Raw genomic sequence first — 12,818 nt, 5'->3', positions numbered from 1 at the left:
AGGGCTTCTTAGTTGCAACTCACCAGCTCCTTAGTTGAGGTACGTGGGCTCCTTAGTTGTGGCATGCATGTGGGATCTAGTTCCCCAACCAGATGAACCTGGGCCCCCTGTATTGCGAGTACAGAGTCTTAACCATTGCGCCACCGGGAAAGTCCAAGGTGACTTTCTGATTTCTGCTGTATATGCAGTTACTTTTGAATGTCCTGGTGTTTAATGTCTGGCTCCCAGAATGGGGGATAAGCAGTCTGTGCTATGCTGAGAGCTGAAATTGACCAACATAGCTTCCTGGAAGTTACAAACCTTCAATGGACTCTAGAGTTACAAAATAGTTACATCAGACAGACTCTGCCAGAGCAATTGTTGTCCAGGTAGGGAGACAGATTCCTGGTGCTTCTTATCTACTATCTTCCCAGAATTCTCTCTTAAGCTTTGATTTTTTTAAATTGCAATTTTATATCCCATAGTACATGTTCTGAAATCACACCAAAATTTTAAGAACAAGACAGGAGTATAAAAATATAAATGAAAAAGTTTGGGGATCAACCACACAGGCACACTCTCCCCATATCTCAGAGTACTCCTGGTTTCACTCTGGGAAAACAAGGCCTTAAGCTCCATTAGCCATTTCAAGAGTAACAAAGTTTACAGGTGGTGACCCAGCTGCAGGTTTCCACGGCACTCTTTGCATCTGAGCCTTTGCTAACACAGGGCTTCACAACCTAGACAATTACCTCAGTTATTCCCTTAAATTGCAGCCTCTCAGAATCTTTATTTTTCTTACAGCCTATGCATTTTCCCTAGAGCCTCAACCAGCTCCTTGTTGACTTTTCTTCAAACTGTTTCACCACATCTTCAGGAAACCCCAAGTCATGAGACTAGAGTTTCCTCCCTCCTCAATTACTTTAATGAATGATTTCTCCACATATTCCCTTAACTGAAACAAACAAAAGCAATTCTTCTTTCTGATATCTCTATTCCCTCTCCCTCATTCTGTCTTATGGAGGCTGCTTATTGTTCTTTATTCAACAAGTTCATCTCTGTCAAATTCTCATTACAGATCTTCCAGAGTGGTGGTCTGAAAGAGTGATCCCCAAACCTGGGAACTTGCTAGAAAAGCAAATTTCTTGGCTTTACTCCGGACCTATTGAAACAGACACTCTGGGAATAGGGTCCAGCAATTTGTGTTTGAACAGACCCTCCAGGTGATTCTTAAGCACAGTAAACTTTGAGAATCACTCTTCCAGAGCGTTACCTTTCTACCCTTGTTTACATACATTCCTCATTCAAAATTAATGCCGTTTTGTTACACCATCCTCTACCTCTCCTGGACAGTGTCACCTACCATTTTCACATTTACCCACATTCAAGGGTTGCATCTTGACTTCCAAGTCATACTCACCTTGGGTGACTTCAGAGTTCAGGGGACAAAGCACCCAATGCCCTAGCCTCAAAGTCCTTGACATTATCTTCTCAACAACCTTGACCCACACCATGCGTCAGCAAATAACACCCAAGGTCATATAAAAAAAATAAAAGAAAAAAAAAGTTTGGAATTGGTAGGAAAGGAAAAGAAAGGTCACCTGAAATGAAATCTCCCCCAAGATGTCCATGTCCTAATTCCCAGATCCTGTGAGAATGTGAGGTTACATGGTAAAGGGAAATTAAGTTTTCAGGTGGAATTAAGGTTGCTAACCAAACGATCTTGAGATGGGGAGATGATCCTGGATTACCCAGGTGGACCTAATGTAATCACAGGGTTCCTCATAAATGGAAGCGGGAGGCAGAAGAGAGAGAACCAGAGAAATGGCAGTGTGAAAAGGACTCAGGCTTGTTGCTGGCTTTGAGGGTAGAGGAATGAAGCCATAAGCCAAGGAGTAAAAGGTAGCCTCTGGAAGCTGGAAAGAGGTGAGGAAATGGATTCTCCTCTAGGGTCTTCACAATGAACACAGCCCTGCCAACACCTTGATTTTAGCCCAGGGAGACTCATTTTGGACTTCTGACTTCCAGAACTGTTAGATAATACATTTGTATTGTTTAAACCACTAAACTTGTGGTAATTTGTCATGGCAGCAATAGGAAAACTAAAAATGGACTGATGAGAAGGGAAGCTGAAGGTGGGCAGGCAAGTAAAGATCAAGGCACTATTATGTAGGGGCAAAAGCAGTAGACATGAATTAGAAGAGCAGTTGAGGTTCTCAGCTCTGCCAGTTTCCACCTATGTGACCCAGATCAAGTTACTTGGCCTCTCTGTGTCTCTATATCTTGATCTATAAAAAGCAATAGTAATAACACTTCCTTACATGGCTGTTGTGAGGATGAAACGAGGCAATCTGTGTAAGCCCTTAGCACAGTGCCTTTGGTAAGCCCTAATAATATGAGTCGCTGTTTGCTGCTGACACTGCACCACTGCTACTCTCACAGCTTTTATGTCTTTTTTTTCAGTGATTCAGTGTTTATTTACAAAATTATCTGTATAACATATACATATTCAGCCAAAATTCACTTTCCATATGAAGTGATACAGATTAAAATTACATTACAATTTTGCTATAATGAGGTTTTATTTAAATGAACATTCAGTTAAACCCACCCCCCTCTGATCCCATTTCAGGCGAGATGACTGCTGCGTAGCAGATGGCAGGCTTTGCCTTCCAGAGAGTAACACCAGACCATTTCAGGGGAAGCACTTATTCTCAAAACCTGATTGGTGACTACAGCTCCAGGTGAGTAAAATTAAATTTGCTTCTTATGAATCATGATTATCAGGTACCAAGTTAGAGTGTTGCTCTTTTGTTAAGTTTTTGGAATGATTCAGAACATGTAGATCTGTAAGATATTAAACATGGCTCTAGTGTTTGCAATGAGGATCTTTCCAATGTAAATTTTTTACCTAATAGCTCTTCTAATTAAAGTCATTTTGTATTGTGTATACAATTCATGCAATTACACATAATCTGAACTTTTTACTTGAAATGATTTTGTGCTCACAAAAGTTGCAAAAGTAGTAGAGAGAATTCCCACGTACCTTTCACTCAGCTTCCTCCAATGATAGCATTATCAAAATCAGCTGGTTGGCACTGGTACAATGCTAACAATAAAAAACTACGGTGTTTTCTCAGATTTCACAGTTCCTACAGGTACTGGTTTTTTGGTTTTTTGCTGTACAGCTCTATGAAATTTTATAAAATTGTATAGATCTGTGTGACCACTGCCACAATCATGTTACGGAACTGTTCCATTGCCACAAAGAAACACCCTTGTACTACCCCTTATTGTCATACCTTCCTCCTGTCACCAACCCCAGGCAGTGACTGATCTGTTCTCTATCACTGTAATTTTTTCATTTCTAGAATGTTATATAAATGGAATTATGCAATATGGAAACTTTTGAGATTGGCTCTTTTCATTCAGTATAAAGCCCTTGAGACCCATCCAGGTTGTTGCATTCGTTAATATTGTAGTATGTTCCTTTTTAGTAATGAGTAATAGTCCATTATATGGGTGTACTGCAGTTTATCCATCCACCTAATGAAGGATATTTGGGTTTCAAGTCTTTTGCTCTTACAAATAAAACTGCTACAGGCATACCTGGGAGATACTGCAGGTTCCGTTCCAGGATACCACAATAAAGTGAACATTGCAATAAAGAAAGTCACATGAAGTTTTTGGTTTTCCAGTGTATATAACAGTTATGTTTACACTATACTGTGGTCTAGTAAATGTGCAGTAGCATTGTCTAAAAGAATACTGTGTATATCTTAATTTAAAATATACTTTATTTTAGTTAAAAATGCTACTTAGCTAAAAGATGCTAACCGTCATCTGAGCCTTCAGTGAGTCATAGTAGCAACATCAGTGATCACTGATCACAGGTCATCATAACAAATATAATAATAATGAAAAAGTTTGAAATATTGTGAGAAGTACCAAAACGTGATGTATACACGTGAAGTGAGCCAATGCTGTTGGAAAAATGGTGCTGAGAGACTTGCTTGACTCGGGGTTGTCACAGACCTTCAATTTGTAAAAAATGCAATTATCTGTGAAGCACAATAAAGCAAAGCAATAAAATGAGGTATGGCTGTATAAGATTCATGTATAAGCTTTTATGAACATAGCTTCATTTCTCTAAGATAAATACCCAGTTTTATAAGGTTTGAAGGGTTAAGTAAGATCATTAACGTTAACATACTTTGTAAATGGCAATGCTCAATTTAAGCTTAAAGTGTATTACTGTGAGTTGTATTAATACTGATAAACAGTGACAAAAGGCTGAAAAAAAATACAGGAAAAGAAGTGGTAAGAGTTGGTGGCAGATGGGATGGGAAGAGCGGACCCAGTTTGGGGCTTTTTCTTTCGAAGAAAATAAAATAATGTTTGTTAGATAAACAAACATTGAGACTCTGGGGCAGTCTTTGAGACAGTGGAAATGCGGGATTGAATTAAAAACAAAAGATTGAAATATCTTGGGACATTGGCAGTGCACCAGCTTCTGGAGCATACCCACAGTTAGTGGAGGGAATATTAAAAGTAAGAAAGATGAACAGAGAGAGAAAGGCAGATTCATTTGTTCATACATCCAACAAATATTTACTGGGCCCCTGCTTTTTGCCACGCATTAGTCGAGACCCTAGATACACCAGTGATGTTTGCTACCAGACAGGGTCCCTGAATTATGAAGCTTACATGCCAGAGAGAGTGTAACACAGTAAACAAGTTAATATATAAGATAATGTCAGGTAGTGATAAATGCTATTAACAAACATAAAAGAACTGGAAAGAGAATTCCAGGGAAAGGAATTGGAGAGAGGCTGGAGATGCTCTTTCAGAATGTATAGTCAGGAAGCCTTCCTTTTTTTTTTCTTTTTATTAAGCTTATTTATTTTTTTATTTATTTCTGCATTGGGTCTTCGTTGCTGCACACAGGCCCCCTCCAGTTGTGCCGAGTGGGGGCCACTCTTCTCCACGGTGCGTGGGCTTCTCATTGCGGTGGCCTCTCTTGTTGCAGAGCACAGGCTCCAGGCACACGGGCTTCAGTAGTTGTGGCATGCGGGCTCAGTAGTTGTGGTGCATGGGCTTAGTTGCTCCGCGGCATGTGGGATCCTCCTGGACCAGGGCTCGAACCCGTGTCCGCTGCACTGGCAGGCGGATTCTTAACCACTGCGCCACCAGGGAAGTCCAGGAAGGCTTCTTTAAGGAGGAGATAGCTTTTGAAGTTCCTGGGGAGCTGAGGTTGTAGGAAGATAAGAATTGAGCCAATTTCAGAGGAACTTGTCAGAGACATTGTATACATTTGTAGGGGAGGCATATTTTTACCTCTACCCTCTTAGGGTTTTTCGGATGGGCTTGAGTATTAAACTGACAGAGGAGAGATTAACAAGAGGAAAGCATACAAATTTTTATTGTTTATGTGACACCAGAGCCCTCATAACAAACGAAGACCCAAAGAAATGGCAGTACCTACTTGCGTTTATATTAGTTTGAACACGGAGAGGCAAGTGTGGAAAAGTGACTGACCTCCATGAGGAGGCCAAAGGAAGAGGAGAATGATTTTAACAGAGTCTAAGTGTACAGAATTCTCTTGGTTTCAATTTCTCATCCTTGGTGATAAGATGAGGATACAGGGAGGACCTCTTTCATATAGGAATTTCATCTGCTTTTAAGAAAAAGAAGGAAAAAGAAAAAGAAGGAAGATCATAGTGTTGTTGGTTTTTTTCTTTGGCTGCGTTGGGTCTTTGTTGCTGCGCGCAGGCTTTCTCTAGTTGTGTAGAGTTGAGGCTGCTCTTCATTGCAGTGCGTGGGGTTCTCATTGCAGTGGCTTCTTTTGTTGCGGAGCACGGGCTCTAGAGCCCGCAGGCTTCAGTAGTTGCGGCACGTGAGCTCAGTAGTTGTGGCTCATGGGCTGGGGAGCACAGGCTCAGTAGTTGTGGTGCACGGGCCTAGTTGCTCCATGGCATGTGGGATCTTCCCAGACCAGGGATCAAACCCACGTCCCCTGCATTGGCAAGTGGATTCTTAACCACTGCACCACCAGGGAAGCCCTGAGGTCAGTTTTAAAGAAACAAAATATTATGGATACACTGAAGCTTCCTTTGAACCATTTCTCAATCTCAGTTCCCTACTCCCTCACTCATATGTATCCTTCTTATCCCTGTTTTCATAATTTTGATACATAAGAATGTATCCATAAACAGTAGAGACTATTGTTTAAGATTTACATAAATGGCATATTGAATGTATTCTGTTGCAACTCGCTTTTTCACTCATCATTATGATTTGAGATTTATTCATATTGATCCATGCTGTTCATTCAAGTAACTGCATTGCTTGAATGTTCTACATTTATTCATCCATTTCCTTATTGGTTGTTTCTAGTTTTTCACAACTGCAGACAACACTATGGTGAACATTTTTTGTACGTGTCCTCTTAGGTACGTGCATGATGGTTTCTCTGGGGCAGTAATTCTCAAAATGTAGTGCCTGAATCAGCAACATCAGTATCAGGATCACCTGGGACTTGTTAGAAATCCAGATTCCAGGGCCTTCGCCCATGTTTACTAAATCAGAACCTGGAGGTGGGGCCCAGCAGGCTGTACTTTAACAGGCTTTCCAGTTATTCTGATTCAAGCTGAAGTTTGAGAATTACTGCTCTAGATATACATTTTACAGTAGAATTGCTGGGTTATAGGATATGTGTATTTCCAAATTTGTGAGATTTAGACAAATTGCCTTGAAAGTAATTGTGCTAATTTACATTTCTAAATATCGTCTCACAGTCTGTAGCTTTTCATAACTTTTTTAAAAAATGGTAACTGTTGTCATACAGAAGCTTTACATTGTAATGTAGTTGAATTTATCAAAATTTTTCTTTATGGTTTGTGGTTTTGGTCTTGTTTGTGTCTGGATGTCATAGAAAGTTTTCTAAATGGTCTTCTGATCATTTAAAATTTTTACTTTTCTCACTTAGGCCTTTAAACTTTCTGAAATTAATTAAAAAATAGTGGTGCTTTCTTCTGCCTGCATGTGCTGAAGAAATAGGGCTTTTGCCAACTTGAAAAAATCTGAATAGTTGCCTCAAAGGTAAAAGTATCATTATAGGTAGAAATTTGATGGGGGTTGGGTGGAGGGCGGTGTGGAGAATACATGTACATGTAAAAAAAAAAAAAGTAAAGAGCCAAAGGGTTTGCTCTAATGAAAAACACAGATTTATTTGAATTTAAGATCACAAAGGGAGAAGTTGGCACTGTGTTTTCTAGGATTGTTTTATTTACAGTGCTGTGCATTTCCTGAGCTTATTTGTTTTCATGCATCATAGATGCCATTGTATATGGGGTCCTGTTAAAAACACACACAAGCTGTGAAAATTACACTATTTTAAAATATTACGCTGCTTTTTGTCTGTATTTGGATTCTTAGGCCCTCAAGTGTCCCCTAACTTAATCAGCACTAATTAATAATGAACGCGTGAACATGGTATTATGCATTCTTTGATATGAGATTCTTCATACAAATTCCAAGAAGACAGGATTTGGGGGTAATTCGTAGTTAATTGGGAAAGAGTCTTCCAATACTTTCTTTTTTCTGATAGAAATCAGACTTATTTCATTTTGTTTATTTATTTTATTGAAGTATAGTTGATTTGAAATGTGTTAATTTCTGCTGTACAGAAAAGTGATTCAGTTATATATGCATACATACATATGCATACTTTTTTATATTCTTTTCCATCATGGCTTATCACAGGATATTGAATATATTTCCCTGTGCTATACAGTAGGACCTTGTTGTTTATCCATTCTGCATATACTAGTTTGCATCTGCTAATCCCAAACTCCCACTCCATCCCTCTCCCACCCCCCTTGGCAACCACAAGTCTGTTTTCTATGTCTGTGAGTCTGTTTCTGTTTTGCAGATAAGTTCATTTATGTCGTATTTTAGATTCCACATATAAGTGATATCATATGGCATTTGTCTTTCTCTCTCTGACTTACTTCACTTAGTATGATAACCTCTAAATCCAGCCATGTTGCTGCAAATGGCATTATTTCATTCTTTTTAATGGCTGAGTAGTATTCCATTGTATATATTTACCACATGTTTATCCATTCATCTGATGGACATTTAGGTTGTTTCCATGTTTTGGCTATTGTGAATAGTGCTGCTGTGAATATTGGGGTGCATGTATCTTTTTGAATTATAGTTTTGTCCAAAGAGTCTTCCAGTACTTTTAGCTGACCCCACATGACTCCCCATTAAAATCCCAGGACCTGGAACAGTGCTTAGCACACAGTTAATGATTTCTAAACCCGCTGATGGGTTACAGAAAGTGCTGAACTACCCAAAGTTTTTGTCTCTGACTTCTGCCTAGCAGTGCTTGTCCTGCAGAAGAAAAGCTTAGATAATACTATTTACACACACCATAGAACAACCAGTTAGGAGGCTGCTCACCTGCCATTTTAAGTATTTAAAAATCTCAACAAACGTGGTGCTTTGGAAAGATTTATTAGTGTATGATTTATACATTAATATTGTTAGACCTAGCCTGGATTTTTTTTTTTTTTTTTTTTGGTATACGGGCCTCTCACTGTTGTGGCCTCTCCCGTTGCGGAGCACAGGCTCCGGACGCGCAGGCTTAGCGGCCATGGCTCACGGGCCCAGCCGCTCCGTGGCATGGGGGATCCTCCTGGACTGGGGCACGAACCCGTGTCCCCTGCATCGGCAGGGGGACTCTCAACCACTGCGCCACCAGGGAAGCCCTAGCCTGGATTTTAATTTAAATTACTTTGTGTTAAGTTTGAAGCTGAATCCGGCCTCTGTACCCCAACATTGAATTAAATCTCAGAGACAGAGTTTTGGGTAAAGTAGTAAAGAACAGCTTTATTGCTTTGCCCGGCAAAGGGGGCCACAGCAGGCTAGTGCCCTCAAAACTGTGTGTCCCAACCTGGAGGGGGTAGTGAGAAGTTTTTGTTTGTTTGTTTGTTTCTGTTTTTAACATCTTTATTGGAGTATAGTTGCTTTATAAGAGAAGTCTGATAGTAAGGTTCAAAGAGGGTGTGATCAGCTTGTGGACATTCTTCCGACTGGCTGGTGGTCAGGTACGTGGGAGTCAGCATCATCAGCCTTCTGGTTCCAATGGGTCTGGGGTCTCCTTGCTTGTGGGCAGCACACCATCATTAACAGTTAACTTCTCCCACCTGGTGTGGGTCTCAGTCTCTGCAAAACAGCTCAAAGATATCCTTGTGTGTATCCCTTGATGGGGAACCAGGACCTGGCTCCAAGGCTGCACTATTGTTTCTCTGGACTGTTTGTTCCTCCTCTGTCTCGCATCCTGTCCCTTCCCTAATTAACAACTGCTTGAATCTGCCCTTTGGAACTCAGGGAAGGTCATGGAGGCTGATTGAAGCCTGTTTCCTGTAATCAAAGAAATGTGGGACACAGGAAGGCTTTGTGCTAAGGAGCCTCACAGGGTCCTGCTCGGTATCAGGTTCAGTTGAAAAAACTATTTTTGTGAACTGACTGCATGCTGCACTAACCCCTAAGGACATAGTGGTGAGTATGACACAGTCCCTGCTTTAACGTATTCAAGATGATATCCCCTCTCTGTTATGGCAAACGAAGTCAGTCTGATTTTCGTCTGTCGCTAATATCTTTTGGGGCTGGAGGAAATGCCCTGCAAAATTTCTTACCTTAGATCTAAAAAGGTAGAAATCCTCAACCATATGCCTAAGCTGACAAGCACATGATATTCCTAGCAGGCCTTCTCGAATTGGGTAAATGATTTACCAGTGAGGGAAGCAATGTTTCAGAGGGCAAAAATGAGCTGCATGTCGGTTGGCCGTAGCAAATAGTGGGAGGCAATTATTACTGTGACTACACCAGTACACAGTGCAAAGCCGGGAAGAATTTAAGAATTTTCTTTACTGGTGGGGTGGGAGTGGGGGGTGCTTCCATCTACTGGTAACCGACAAGCATCTGCTACGGGGATCTGCTGCCTTCCTCCCACTCCAGCGCACTAGCCCCTTTCCACCAAGTTCCCTTTGTGCTTTGTTTTGCTCTGCCGGCCTCGACTCAGGGCCTTGCAATATAATGCCTAGAGGTTCAGTTTTGTCACCGTAGAAACCAAATGATCCTAGAGGTTATTTGGGTTTAATTATCGTTTGTTAAAATGATCGATACAGAGGATTTAGTCATTCGAATGGGTAATGGTGGGACATTTAGGTAATTACAACTGTTGAATGTTCTCTCTTCTCCTAGCTGTCTTATTGAACAAGATTTACATCTAGCTCTTGAAAAGGAGTGGTTGAAGCTGAGGGATTCACAGGCCAACGTTTCAGGAGGAAGTGGTGGAGAGAGATCTCAGCCTAAGACTTCACACTCCACTCTGTTTCAACCTCTTCATATTGCAGAGAGTAGATGTACAATAAAGAATCCCTTGAGGCTCAGGGAAAAGACCCATGTCTGATTGTGTCTATATCTGGATACTTGTGCCCTCGAATAGCCCCCTAAATTAGTCAGCACTAATTATTAATTAACCCATGTACTTGCTATCATGTTTTCTTTGATAAATGCTCTTAGTTTATATGTGGCTCTCCCTTTCTCAAATAATTCTTCTCCAGCCTTTCTAGTGATCCAAGTCTTACCCTTTCTTCACAGGCTGATTTCAAAATCACTTATTCATTCAAATCCCTTTACTCTTTAGTCATCATTCAAATTTATTATTTGAACCAGCCAATCATGTGCCAGGTCCTATGATGGCCCTGGAGATTACAAAAGTGAGAAATTCAAAAACAATTTGTTAATTTGTTTCCTGACATGGCCTATGCTTTTGTTTATTGTGAAAAATTATTCCATGAGACTAGTGTTTGTGTTATTAGGGTTTGAATATTACCTGGCCTTAGTCTACAGTTATCAAACATAAAATGATGATAACAATACCCAAATAAAATCCTGAAAAGTACTAAATGAGAAGAGCTGAGATTAGAAGTAGAATAAATTAAAAATGAAATGTGGCTGAGATACTGATAGGAAATAATTCAGAGAGACTAAGCTGAAAGAATGAAAATATTGACCATTTTAAAGTCTCTTTTATTTCTGTATAGTTCAGGTATGGCCATATAGACATAGTTGTTATTCTAGACTCTATTTCCTTGATTCCTATCACCATGTCTTCATGTACCATATAAGCAAGTCTCATAAACTCTACTACCTAAATATCTTTTGGAGACAGCTCACCTCTCCTTTCACTCCTTGGGGAATCAGTCTTCCTTGAGTGCCCCACCCTACCTCCCAAAAAACAACTGGCTGATGTAAGTGGTCCAGTAAATCCTTGAACTTGTCTCTGTCACACTGAAGTATAAATATTTGACCACTGTTAGCCTTTATTAATTTGTGAGTTCCTTAAGAGTAGGCATCATGTCTTATTTAATTTTTGTGTTCTCATCACCAGCAAAGTGCCTGACACAAAATAAGTACTTAATAAATGTTTGCTGAATTTAAAAAACGAATTCAATAAACCAAGGAACAGTTTCCTTAAAACTCACAAGGGGGCAGCAAGGAATACAATTCTTTTCTATTGTCTGCAAAATCATGCATCTTTAGAGCTAGAAGAACATTAGATTAGTTTAATGAGAATGAACTTTTCTTCTTAGAAGGCTCAAACGTTTCTTTAGAGAAGGACTTCTCTGCACTCATAGGCACCCTTTGATAGCTACCTCGCTTCCAGGCTTTTAAGCACACAGTCTATTGGCCATCTTCACAAACATGTGTATTTACCCATAGCTCTTTGCTTAGTTGCCTTAACAGATTCTCTTAAGATTACATAAAATAATATGCACTGCCCTAAATGGAAATTTTTTGCGTATAGTGTTTGTTTGGCTTATTGATTTCTTACATAATCACATAATTTCACCACTCTAATTGTTTAGTATCAACTCCCCATTTTTAGATATGAAGAAATGGAGGCCTAGACAGGTTGAAGGATTTGCCTTTGTTCACATAGCAATTAGTGGTTGAACTGGAACCAGAATCCCAGTCTTCTGACCCTGAATCTTCTACTTCCTTTTATTGTCTGAAGGTCAGGACCCAGCAAATGGTTTGGTTGGAAACACAGGCATAAAGCTGTGTACATAGCCTTTAGTACCCAATTTCTTCTAGACAAATGAGTGTTTATATTTCAGTCTCAAAGGTTAGATTTTAGCATCTAACTATAGTGAACAAATGCTTTTTTGTACATGTTCTCCTTCTTTTTCTTTATTGAATGAGAAAATGCAAAACAACAAAATCTTTACAGTCTCACAAATCTGAAATAATACAGTTCCCACTAAAGGGGATGAAAAAAGTTTTCCTTGACCCTCTTAGCGTCCCTGGCTGGGTCTGAAAATTAAACTGACAAAGACAGATTGACAGGAGAAAAACATACAAATGTTATTGGATTTTTACATGTATACGGAGCCTTCACAGGAGACTAAAGACCTGCAGAAGTGACCAGAGTAGGAAGCTTTAATACTCTTTAGACAAAGAAACAACGAATTTGTGAAGAATTGACAAGACAAAGAGGTTTGGGCTGGGGGTAGTAAATGGTGAAGAAGTAACTATGAAGTTAAGGGTTAGTTTAACAAGGTTTGTTTATACAGCCTTCTTGGCCTCAAATTCTCTGTCTCTAGTGATAAGAATGTCTTCTTTCTTCCCAGCACAAGGAAGACACCTTTCATCTTTTAAATTTTTTATTATTATTTATTTATTTATTATTTTTGACTGTGTTGGGTCTTCGCTGCAGTGCACGGGCTTCTCATTATGGAGCATGGGCTCTAGGCGTGTGG

The 12,818-nt window shown here is 39.9% G+C and overlaps 1 long non-coding RNA gene across 2 annotated transcripts in view; it reads left to right on the top strand.

Moving 5' to 3' along the window:
- Positions 1–12,818, top strand: part of LOC132517027 (uncharacterized) — a 149,706-nt gene that overhangs the window by 22,872 nt on the left and 114,016 nt on the right. For both annotated transcript variants that reach the window (XR_009539559.1, XR_009539561.1), the window contains exon 2: positions 2,612–2,723. This is a non-coding gene — a long non-coding RNA (uncharacterized LOC132517027). The remainder of the gene's footprint in view (positions 1–2,611; positions 2,724–12,818) is intronic.

The sequence above is a fragment of the Lagenorhynchus albirostris genome, chromosome 1, assembly GCF_949774975.1.
Source record: "Lagenorhynchus albirostris chromosome 1, mLagAlb1.1, whole genome shotgun sequence".
NCBI classification, from domain to species: Eukaryota; Metazoa; Chordata; class Mammalia; order Artiodactyla; family Delphinidae; genus Lagenorhynchus; species Lagenorhynchus albirostris.
Note: the sequence above shows the minus strand (reverse complement) of the source record. Positions and strands in the feature narration are given on the sequence as shown.